Source organism: Brachycentrus maculatus, unplaced genomic scaffold, assembly GCF_059751285.1.
Source record: "Brachycentrus maculatus isolate JH-2025_06_01 unplaced genomic scaffold, ASM5975128v1 h1tg000202l, whole genome shotgun sequence".
Classification (NCBI taxonomy): Eukaryota; Metazoa; Arthropoda; class Insecta; order Trichoptera; family Brachycentridae; genus Brachycentrus; species Brachycentrus maculatus.
In genome coordinates this window covers 2,278,336-2,291,102 of record NW_028280953.1, presented here as the reverse complement: position 1 = coordinate 2,291,102, position 12,767 = coordinate 2,278,336, and the positions used below count along the sequence as shown (strand labels likewise).

The 12,767-nt window shown below is 36.1% G+C and overlaps 1 protein-coding gene across 2 annotated transcripts in view; it reads left to right on the top strand.

Annotated features, from left to right (window-relative positions):
• LOC148307292 (beta-1,4-glucuronyltransferase 1) overlaps positions 1-12,767 on the top strand; it is a 91,729-nt gene that overhangs the window by 39,537 nt on the left and 39,425 nt on the right. The window lies entirely within an intron of this gene.

Genomic DNA, 12,767 nt, shown 5'->3' with positions numbered 1-12,767 from the left:
ATATATATATATATATATATATATATATATATATATATATATATATATATATATATATATATATATATATATATATATATGTTTGTGTGTGTTTTATTTTCATCTGTGTTGGGAACGGGAGGGATAATCTAGTGTGGGCCAATCACGAACTTGTCAGCATTTGCTCATTGCTGGGAGGAAACCACGTTGCACTCCTCGGGAGAAGACGGACTGTTGACTTTCGTCATCAGACCTTCCGTTCCACTAGAAGAGGTTTCGGCATTTTGTGTCCATGTGACGATGGCTTGGCAGCAAGTTGCGACAGGCCAAGTTGCGACAGTACCCGCAAAGTGTCACAATGCGTCGACGCAGATTGTAATGCATAATGACGACTGTGTTTACACTTGCCGACGCCATTATCATCGTCACAATGCGCCCTGGTGGAAGCCTGCCAAAGTGGAACACTTTTATGCTAATCGGCTACCAGACAAACGAATCGTGTTTTATTCATGAAGGAAACGTGTCATTGGATCCGTCGCTGGAGCCAATATTCGATTCAGTAGGCTAAGAAAAAAAACAGTGTTTCATGTTGACAAAGACTCCCTGTCACACACATAATAATGTGCCCTCACTTACTTTTGTATTTATTTATTTTATTTTATTTGGGAATCTTTTTTTTAATTACAGTACATTTATCATAAATAGTACATTTATTCAAAGAACAATTCGCTCATTCCTTTCAAGAACGTCATAAATAAAAAATCGTAAATTTTCAATTTATTATTAGATTAAAACCAATATTTTTAGCTTTTCCACTTTTTTATTTGACAAGCGACCGGGTTTCGTCGTTACCGACATCATCAGACTGGTCCAGTCTGATGATGTCGGTAACGACGAAACCCGGTCGCTGGTCAAATAAAAAAGTGGAAAAGCTAAAAATATTGGTTTTAATCTAATAATAAATTTAAAATGCAATTCCATCACGAAGTGTCAGTGGATAATGTAAATTTTCAGTTGTGCATGTTTTCGGAATGCCCAGAAAATATACTATATCAACGCAAAAGAGGTAAATTTTCAACTTAATATTTACCCACTACAGGGCAGAAAGTGTTGTTTTTCCATTTTGAAGAAACGGTTTTATTTAATTATTTTTTTAAATAAACTTAATATTTTTCAAATGGAGAAAAAACATTCAGGTTTTACCTAAAAAGATCTGTTTCACAGTAAAAATTTCATTAAGCGGCTTGATATTTATTTTTAATACATTTTATTATATTTGTAAACTTTAAAAAAAATCTCCTGAAAAATAAAGTTTTTTGATTTATGACGTTCTTGAAAGGAGTGAGTGAATTATAAACTAATTAAAAATATTTTTTGCAGTGGTTAGTGTCGCAGACTCTTGAGTCAGAGTTTCTGTATTCGAACCCACTCTACCACAATTTGATACCTATTTCTAATGGTAGGGACTGACCTCCGCATTTGGTCGTATTGTAACACAGAGGTATGTGTTCGGTTTTGTTTGATGTGTTTCTGTGTTTTGGATCTTGTAGTTCCATGTGCGATGGACGTGCGCCGACTGCGAAGCTCTCATGAGCGTCATCTTGTCGCCGGCCTTTTGATCAGGGTGCGGTTTCAATGTATCACAAAGTGCCAAGGCTATAAAAAACCGCAAAGGTTTTTATGTAAAAAAATATGCCTATTGTTGCCTGAATGAAGAGCTAATATATTTTATTTTATTATTGATATCTCAACAGACGCCGTGGCGTAGTTGGGTAGACTGCGAAACTTGCGTCGCGGGTTCGATTCCCGCCAGTGGATAAATATCACGATGTGTGATTATTGGCTAATAAATTGATATGAAAAATCACAAGACTATCACATGACTTTCTTATTAGTTTATTGTCTTTGGTTTATAGAGCTGTAATAGTAGTAGTGTGGATTGTTTGTTTTCCACTACACTACCATTTGTGTTATACAAATATGAGGGGAGGGGGGGATTGGGAGGGTGGACCGTAGACAGCAACAAATAGAGCTGCCAATAATTTAGCAATGACACCTACATTAAAATAACTCCATAGTTTCTGTGACGTCATTCATTGCCAACTTACGAAAATAAAGTTTTTTCGAACGCAAATTTTGATGAATGAAAATATTGATTATATCGGCTGTTATACACACTAAACGAGTCTAATACAATCCTTTATAGGTTGAGCATGTTAAATTAGATATTCCTCCCGTCTGACAAAGATCCATTGCTAAATTAATTCAAGAAAGATTTATTTTCAATTGGTGTTTGTGGTGTATATTTCTACATTTACCTTCCCTATCCTTACTATTATACGTGCAGATAAGCCTGTAAAAGTAAAGGCGTTGCGGGTTATTGAAGAAGAAAATGGAAGTCCGGCTATTTACAAGGCTTACGAACTGTCATATGTAGGTTTGAGTGATTTATATAATACACGTGTATTATTCACCATTGTGAATAAAATTTCTTTACGGTTAAATAAGTCAATTCGGCATATCCGTATTTATGGATATGCCAAATTGACTGAATTGGCCGAATTGACCGAATTGGCCGAATTGGCCGAATTGACCGAATCGGCCGAATTGACCGAATTGGCCGAATTGACCGAATTGCCCGAATTGGCCGAATTGCCCGAATTGGCCGAATTGACAGAATTGGCCGAATTGACCGAATTGACCGAATTGACCGAATTGGCCAAATTGGCCAAATTCGGTTGCAAATAGATTAGAATTTTGTTTTTCTAGACTAATGTTTAGTTGTGGTATATCTCCCTTGTTTATTTAACTATGAATACAATAATGTAGATAAATATATGTTTAAAAAACAAACATTTTAACGAAGTGCATGACGTTTCACTTGTTTACTTTACGCGTAAACATGGAGTTTTAGTGGCAAGAGCGGAATAAATTAGCAATTAGGATACTGTATGAAATTTCAATGACCAGCGATTAGGGTCATGTTGCATTCTCTTGCACATTATTCTACTAGTAAATTGTTCTTTATGAAAGACCTTATTGCATTAAATTGCCTTTTATATATATACCTCATGCAAAACCGCCGATTATTTCGACTCCTAAACTGACCGCTTTTAAGTATTTGGCATACCTGATCGTGCCAAGTCTTTCTCGGTCTTCCTTGCTCTTTTTTCCAATTGCATTCGCCTCGTAAATTTGTTTTCCCGTTCTGGAAGTTAAAAACCAGTAAAGAACATTGCGAGAGAGAGAAAAAGATAGAGAGTATAAGTCATTAGAAACGAATTAATGATTGACCTTTTTTTAATGAAAGCAATTATTAAATCATTAAGTCCAAGTAATTTTTCCATTCGGTTTTTGATTATATGTAATTTTTCTATGTATATTGATGTTTTTTGCCATACAGAGAATAACCCTCCCTTCCCGGTGTTGTGTACCTTGTACACATTACTTCTAATAACCATAATAGCTCTATAAATATAATAAATACAAGGCTAAGATTTTAGGTATTCCTCCATTACATATTACGCATTGATTTAAAAAATAATACTAATAATAATCAGAATTTATCGGGTACATCGGAGGTATTTTGTGAATATCGGAAACAAATTCGCGTATAAACAGCGCGTGAAGAGTGTACGGGAACCACTACACTATATTCGCATCTCACTCTTGCATACTTGCACTTTATAAGCGTGAGAAGGTTCATGATCAATATTCTCTGGCTAGCGGCAGTAGCTCTTGGGCTTCCGACAAGAGTGGACCTATGCTTGTTCCGTGAGCGTTGCCAGATGTTTTTTTTAATGTTTTCAGCAAATAAATCTAAATTATTATAATTTTTAACTTATTTATAATTAATTAAAGGGATTAGCTATGAATGTCCGTATTTTTCCGATTTAAAATCGCATTTTTTTTGTGTAGTATCTACCCAATCGCCTCCGTAGTTTAATGGTCAGCACGCTCGGCTACCGTTCTGGAGGTCCCGGGTTCGATTCCCAGGGGGGGATCAAATAAATATAGGTGATTTTTTTCACTCAAATATTTATTCAATATTACCCTGGACTGATACCCGAAGTGGAGGGCTGATCACCTTTCCTTCATTTGTTAGCGATCAAGATAACACTGCGTTTATATGATGCAGTGCCCTATGCACCATTGGGGTGCGGGTAAGGGTTTTAAAAAAAAAGAAATCTACCCAACACCGGGACGCGCATTTTTATTTTAGCACCGGAAGGGAAAGGTTAACGACGTCTTTTAGGCTTACGTCCGACCGACCTATATTGCGACGGTGAAGGCTTCAATGTTTCGGGAACTAATTGAAGCACTAACCTAATGGGTGAAAAAAATGGTCTAAATTATATATATATATCAGTAATGGGTGTGATTGAAAAATACCGTTCGTACGATAGTTGGAATCAAATTAGCTATCGAAGAGGAAACATTATTTCGGACTTGGTAATTTAATTTTTGTCGTTTGATTTAGACCGACTAAAATATTCGACTTTCGCAAAGCAAAATTTAAAATTCTAAGTAACTTACCATTTCATTTATTAATTTGGCGTTTAATTTGTAGAACTCCATTTTAATTTATGTATTAATTGTTAAATCGAACGTAGATTTTTTTGAGTCTACTAAGTTGTATTTTATTGTGAAAATGAATATTGTTCGCCTAGTTATGGCATTTTCAAACGAATGCTCGAACATCTCAGCATAGATAAAGATAAAAAGATGAATATATCGCTCACTCCTTTCAAGAACGTCATAAATCAAAAACTTGATTTTTCAGGAGAACGTTTTTTAAGTTTAAAAATAAAATGAAATGTATTAAAAATAAATATCAAGCCACTTATTGAACTTTTTACTGCGCAATAGATTTTTTAAGGTAAAACCTGGTGGTTTTTTCTCCATTTGAAAAATATTTAGTATATTTAAAAAAATAATGAAACAATACCTTTTCTTCAAAATGCAAAAAACAACACTTTCTGCCCTGTAGCGGGTAAATATCAAGTTAAAAATATGGCTCTTTTGTTGGGATATAGTACATTTTCTGGGCATTCCGAAAACATGCACAACTGAAAATTGACGATTTTTGATTTATGACGTTCTTGAAAGGAGTAAGCGATATATGAGGAGACATAAATGAAGAAATATGAGAAGATTTATTTTCTTCATCCAGAATAAAATAACTACAAATGTAATTTATTATTCTTCTTCTTCTTCTTGGAGTAGGCCTTGTGGCCTGTTTTTAAGAGGGATTAGCCTCCTGCGATGTCGATTCCCAGCTATCGATCCATCTCTTTTGTGGTCCGCCCGGGAGTCGTCTACCATGGGGTTGGCCGTAATATGTCATTTTTGAATATGTGATTTTTCCACAAATTTTATTAGATCAGCAATAAAAAAAATATGCGTAAAAAAAAAACATAGTTATTATTTTATTATATAAAATGCAGTTCCACTAAGAAATCTCAGTACCGTAGAACGGGGCTACTTGAACTTTGATGTGTTACTTGAGCCCAGTACAAAAAAATATTTAGATCGCGGTATCGATCGAAGTATCGTGACAATAAGTGTCACCTGTCGGGGAAACAATGAATCATCACTTAAGAAAAATTAAAGCTCATTACATTTAAATCTTGAAAAAATATACAAAAATAAAGACTATTATATCTTTTATTATATAACATTAAACCACGAGTGTAAGTCCCTCTTCAAGCACAAGAGCACAGTCTCTTTTTTGGAGAGGCACTGCGAATCGAAATATAAAAGTTTTCCATATGTATAAATGTTTCAAATGTATTATGTTATAAATAAAAATGTAAATATATTAATAATAATAAAACCCTTATCCGCACCCCAATGGTGCATAGGGCACTGTGTCATATTAACGCAGTGTTATCTTGATCGTTTACACATGAAGGAAAGGTGATCAGCCCTCCGTTTCAGGTACCAGTCCATGGTGATATTGAATAAATATTACAGTGAAAAAATCACTTATATTTATTTTACCCCCCTTGGGAATCGAACCCGGCACCTCCAGAACGGTAGCCGAGCGTGCTGACCATTACACTACGGAGGCGGAAATATATTAAATAAATAAAATAAAATAAAATAAATAAAATGTCGATACGTTCATTATTGTAGACCATTGAAAGATTGTTTTTTTTTGTACTGGGCTCAAGTAACACATCAAAGTTCAAGTAGCCCAAAACTAATTTCAAAACTAATTTCTTCATCTATGTTGAGATATTTACTTAAAATCTTGAGAATAATACATCTGAGCGTAATAGTTGGAGTGCTAGTTTATTCTGTCAACATTTCACCGGTTCAACAGCCGAGCCAGGAGATGCAACTGCTGCGGTAGGCAGCAGTCGGGTGTCGAAACCGAATATTGCTACAAATTGTTTGGTAATTACACCATCCATTGTGAAAGTTGTAATTCCGGTCGTACCGCGGGTGTCTTCTCGGGCGACAGGGTGTTTCGACATTTCGTACACCTCCAAACTTCCTTTTCGGCTTTTCCCCGGCTATTGCTCGCATCCATCTGCGAATGCCTCGGCACTGTTCCTGGTTTCTGCTACCCTGGTCGGGGTCGTGGAGGCGTCTGTGTACCGGCCATCGTCGGGTTGGAATCGGATCTAGCTGACATACTGAACTAACTAAATATTAATTCCTTTCACAGCTAGGTACTTCTAGAATCTTGATTCTCAATCACGGGTGAATGTTACACGTGCATAAAGTGTATTATCATTTAAACCATCATATGACTGGTCATAAGCCCTGTAAATATCCAGACTTCAATATTCTTCTTAATCTATATTGAGATGCCAAAATTTAAAAATAACTCCCAGGTGCAGAAAACCCAGATTTGTGAACCAGTATTTGGCCACTCTCAAAATGTTGTTATCCAATACTGTCGCGTTAAATTCCCTAATAAAACAAATAAAAAAATACTTTGCAAGACTGGTTTGTAGGAACCACAGAGCTTCTGTATCAGATATCAAAACCCAGATTTGTGAACAAGTTTTTGGACACACTCAAAATATTGTTATCCTAAACTCGTCTGTTAAATTCCCAAATAAAACAACAACAAAAAATACTTTGCAAGAGTGGTCTGTAGGAAGCCCAAAGCTTCTGAGTCAGATTTCAAAACCCAGATTAAAAATATTGTTATCCTAAACTGGTCTGTTAAATTCCCAAATAAAACAAATTGCTTTGCAAGAGTGGTCTGTAGGAAGCCCATAGCTTCTGAGTCAGATTCTGGAAATCGGCTGGTTGCTTTCAATGTCCGTTGTCTGTGTCGCAAGAACGGCCCGCAGACATGCCAGCCCCGCCAGGGTTGGTGCAATGTTCTCCTGACTCATTTAGTGGCTTAGGGCGCGTTCACACTGCGGCCACGCGAGCTGTCGCACGTCGCGTGTCGGGCTGATTTGAATAATCGATACTTGATAGGCGACACTTCTGAAGTGTATTTTTTTAGATCGTTCTTGGTTAGTTGAATCTTGACATGTCGCTCACTCAAGAACGTCATGTTTTCAGAATGCTCAGAAAATGTACTATATCCCAGCTGAAGCGGGATATTTTTAACTTAATATTTACCCGCTACAGGCCAGAAAGTGTTGTTTTTGCATTTTGAATAAAATGTATTGTTTAATTTTTTTTTTAAATATACTAAATATCTTTCAAATGGAGAAAAGACATTCAGGTTTTACCTAAAAAGATCTGTTGTACAGTAAAATGTTCAAAAAGTGACTTGATATTTATTTTAAATACATTTTATTATTGTTTTAAACTTTAAAAACGATCTCCTGAAAAATCAAGTTTTTTGATAAATGACGTTGTCGAAAGGAGTGATCGATGTGATGCAACAATTCTCTTCTGTTATTTGAAATGTGGTGATATATTATCGCTGACTTGCAACTAACTAACCAACTAATATTCACGCTTCTCTGCAGAGGTAGGCAGAGAGATTGAAGCGCCACACTACTCTGTCTTTGCAAACATTCTTCGCTTCTTCCACATTCATGCATCTCATCATACATACCCGCCGATCATTTCGACATACTTTTTAATGGGTCGTTTGTTCGTTAACCCGTTCTTCAATCACACCATGTAATGTTGTGGCATTCACGGCTTTCGCTGTCGTTCGTCACATACCGCATGAAAAAATCATATTTATTGCGCTGAAATAGCTCTATGAATTATTGACGTGTTGTTGTTTTTATCGACTGTGATTAAATACTTTACCCACTTCGAACACACACATACACATAATATAGTACAAAGCGATGTCTAGGGATAATTGCAAAGATTAAGGAAAGTCTTTTGAGATGGTATAGACACGTGGAGCGAACCGATAACGAGAGATTGAGTAAGAAGTATATTTGGCAAATGCGAACGGAAGAACGGATCGAGTAAGGCTAAAAAATAGCAGGACCAGATCAACCAGAACCTAAGATCTGGCAGTGTCAAAAGTCTACGTAATAGGAGGGCATTTATGATAAGATGTATGGATGTGAAGGAAGCTAGGAGTGTATGCCAGGACAGACGAGTGTGGCGTTGCGTTCTCTCTGCTTACCCCTTCATAGAAATGGCCTGATGGCAGTAGTCTTCTTTCAGGCTACATCCCAACTTATCGTCTTTGTAGACTGCTGGGGTCAGCTCTCCTCGTCCTTAGGTTGTAGGTCCTTCTATCATGGACAACGTCACCTAGGCTACGTCTTCGAACCATGCCTTGGAATCATGTTATCTTTCTGTAGCATCCATTAATTTTTGGTCTTTCTCTAGATGGCTTTCGAGGAAGGTAGAACCATATTTTTCTTCTTCCTGGCCCATCTCAATTTATCGTCTTTGTAGACTGCTAGGGCCAGCTCTCCTCGTCCTCAGGTTGTAGGTCCTTCTGTCATGGACAACGTCACCTAGGCCACGTCTTCGAACCATGTTCTCTCTTTGCAGGATCCATGAATTTTTGGTCTTCCTCTAGATATCTTTCGAGGAAGATCCATTTCTATTGCCTGGTTCACAACATGCTCGGGTTCTCTGCGTCCTATGTGCCCATACCATCTCAATTGTCTTTCCTCTGCATTACTATTTATGTCTGTTACGCCTGATGGCAGTGAAATTATGCCATCGCCGATGTACTGTGAGCTGTGAGTCGAATGCGGACGAGTCAGTAGGTAAACCTGATTTGTACACTTTCAGTCGTTAAAACTAAGTGTTTCGGAGGTATTTTTATAGCTTGCATAATGCACTCGTAAACTCTATGACTGTACTGATGTTTCATACTCCTGACTTGTTACGTCTTAAAATTTACTATTCATAATGATACCTTTATATTCAGTGGTTATCTGGTCTTGGGAGTGCGTTGACCGATCTTCGATTACACGAGTCATATATGAATATTTTTAGTGTACAACTTTTTGAGTGTGTCCAAATACTTGTTCTCAAATCTGGATTATCTCCAATTATAGTTATTTTATATATATATATATATATATATATATATATATATATATATATATATATATATATATATATATATATATATATATATATATATATATATATTTATATATATATATATGTATATATATATATATATATATATATATATATATATATATATATATATATATATATATATATATATATATATATATATACAAATTCCAAAAAAAATAGTAGTGTGGTTGTCAATAATGGGTAGAATTGATGAATGTTACACGTATGTAAAGTGATCACTTAAACCAACCTATGACGGTCGTCAGCCCCGTAAATGCCGAGACTTCCATATTCTTCTTCGTCTTTGACGAGATATCATTTTCATTTTTATTATTTTAGCTTATAATTTGACCAGTTAATTTTTGAAATAAAATTTTTTGTTAATTTTTTGACATCCTGTATATAAATGAACGTACGTACGTGAAGAGTAAATTTGCGATAAATTTACAAACCAACAACGAACACTCGCAATAACAATGCAAATAAACCAAAGGACCCTCATCTTAATGGAGTTGGATGATGTCGCATTAAACAGGATGCTTGTAGCTTCAACAATCTCTGGATGTTACTAGCCTTTAACCCTCTAAAGCTTATCTCTAGTTACCTAAGACAGCGTCGACATAGATGGTTTCAAATTCCTATACACAGGGCTAACCTGCCGATGGTTATGCCTGTAGGAAGAGCTACCGCTATGTTGAACAATATCTCATTGAATATTGATCTGTTCCATGTGTCTGAAGGAGTTTTCCGAAGCGGGATTCTTCTACACCTTTAGCAATAGTTCTTGCACATATTTTATTTTAATGTAATGTATATATCAATTGAAATAAATAAATTGAATTGAATCTCGGCACGCTAGAGGAATTAAAATTAACAAAATAAATTTTCTGGCAGAAATCAGACATATTTTATTTATTGTTTCGGCATGAGATTTGCACTTTGTGGTAAGAGATGATTTCATTTAAATGAAAACACTTCCATCTTCGGGTCTATATTTAGACCCAAAGATGGATTTAGCTTCTGAAAGTAGTCGTTAAAATAAAATGAATATAACTCAAGCGGTAAAAAACAAGTGTTTTCTTTTAAATAAAATCAAAGATGGCAACTTGGATAAGAGGGGTGGAGGAGTTCTTCTGAATGACTCAGGACCGCGAAGCCTTTGCCAGAGTGATCGCCAACGTTGAGGGACCTGACGTTCCACATGAATAAGAAGACAAATTCGATCTGCCCAAACATTTACAATCAGAACCATATTTTTCTTCTTTCTGGCTTCATCCCAACTTATCGTCTTTGCACACTGTTGGGGTCAGCTCTCCTCGTCCTCAGGTTATAGGTCTCTCTATCATGATGATGTGATACCTAGGCCATGCCTTGGAATCATGTTATCTTTCTGTAGCATCCATGAATTGTTTGTTCTTTCTCTAGATGTCTTTCTAGGAAGATAGAACCATCTATTACTTCTTCCTGGCCCATCCCAATTTATCGTCTTTGTAGACTGTTGGGGTCAGCTCTCGTCTTCAGGTTGTAGTTCCTTTTATCATGGACAACGTCACCTAGACTATGCCTTGAAATCACGTTATCTTTCTGTAGCATCCATGATTTTTTTGGCCTTTCTCTAGATGACTTTCGAGGAAGATCCATGGCAATTGCCTGGTTCACAATATCTTCAGATTCTCTACGTCTTATGTGCCCATACCATCTCAATTGCCTTTCCTCTCCACCTTATCATTGATGTCTGTTACATCCACGCATTATGTGTGTATATTTGCAAAAGAATATCGTATACTAAATCCCTCTGTTTCAAAGTCATTTTTCTGCTTATTCAATTCTGTTCATTGCGTATTTTTTGGCATCCAAAAAAAACCTGAAATAGTCTGTAATTGATCTTGAACAAATAACGCAAATAATTTTTCTCCCGAGTTTAAATATGAAATGGATATCACCATAAGCTCCTCGTAGTAACGCTTGCTGTAATATTTATGTACATATATTTATTCAGCGATATTATGTTCAAGGATTTCGCTAACTGCTTCATATTGCAATGCTCTCGGCCTATTTGTATTGTGCTCATTTTTTGTCCATGGATAATAATTTATTATGACCTCTTTCGGAAATTCGATCCTACCTAACAAACCATCACGCTTCCCTGCAGGGTTAGACAGAGAGATTAGAACGCCACACCAATCTATCTTTGCAAACATTGAAAGTTGTCCCACCGCATTCCCAGATCTGGTACAGAAGCATCTAGGCTTCCTGACAGACCTTCTCTTGCAATACATTTTTTTGTTGTTTTTGTTTTATGCACTAAGTTGCGAAATTTTTTGAAAATGTGAAACAATCTTTGTCTATCAATGTCTTTGCAAGCAATCTTCGCCTCTTCCACATTCGTGCATCTCCTCATACAGACTTGCCGATTATTCCGATGATATAAAAGCACTGTCAGAATAAAAACTTTTGTAGTATCTATTACAGTGGACCCTCTCCTAACGAGCGTAATTCGTTGCAGAATCTTACTCGTTAAGCGAAACATTTTTTTTGCAAGCCCCTGCTTACAAGTTAATGTGAAAAAGCGACTTGCCATTTCTCTGTAATTCGTTATGCGAAATGTTCTTCGTTAAGGGAGCAATTTTTTCGCTTTTTTTGCTCGTTATGCGAATTACTCGTTATGAGAGGTTTCATTGCATTTCCTACCTACCGGAAAACATTATCGTTATCATAATGATATTCCAAAACGTTTTTTTATATAGTTTTAAAGAAAGGCGTTCGTTATTTGTATGACGTATTCATATGTCATGTGTTAAAAAAACCTCTTTTTGCTGATTGGGATGAAAAAAACTAATGTTTGGTGTAGCTACATATGTATGTGATTAAGGCCGTATAGATAAGTGGTTTTTACTTCAAGTAAAACGGGCTAAAGTAGAAAGGTAGGTCCATTTCAATCGTCTAGAATTCAATGGATGGATTGTATTGAATTTGTTTCCATAACCAGGTTTTTGGGTTCTTTGTACCATACAAGACCTATGCCTTATTTCTTAAGTGAAACTTCGTCTTAGGCAGGGATTCAATAATTGATAATTGGACGAGAATTAATAGTGAAATTTCAAGGACGCGTCACGTTTATTAAGCACATTTCGTTACATGAGAGAGAAGAAAGATATTACGTTGAGAAAAGGAGAAATACAGCTATATTTTCCGAAGTCACGGGAGTGTAGTGTATTTCAAATTCTTGGGCGTCGGGTCAGATCGGCTGGCACGTATTAGATGTATGAATGTGGAAGAGCCGAATATTGTTT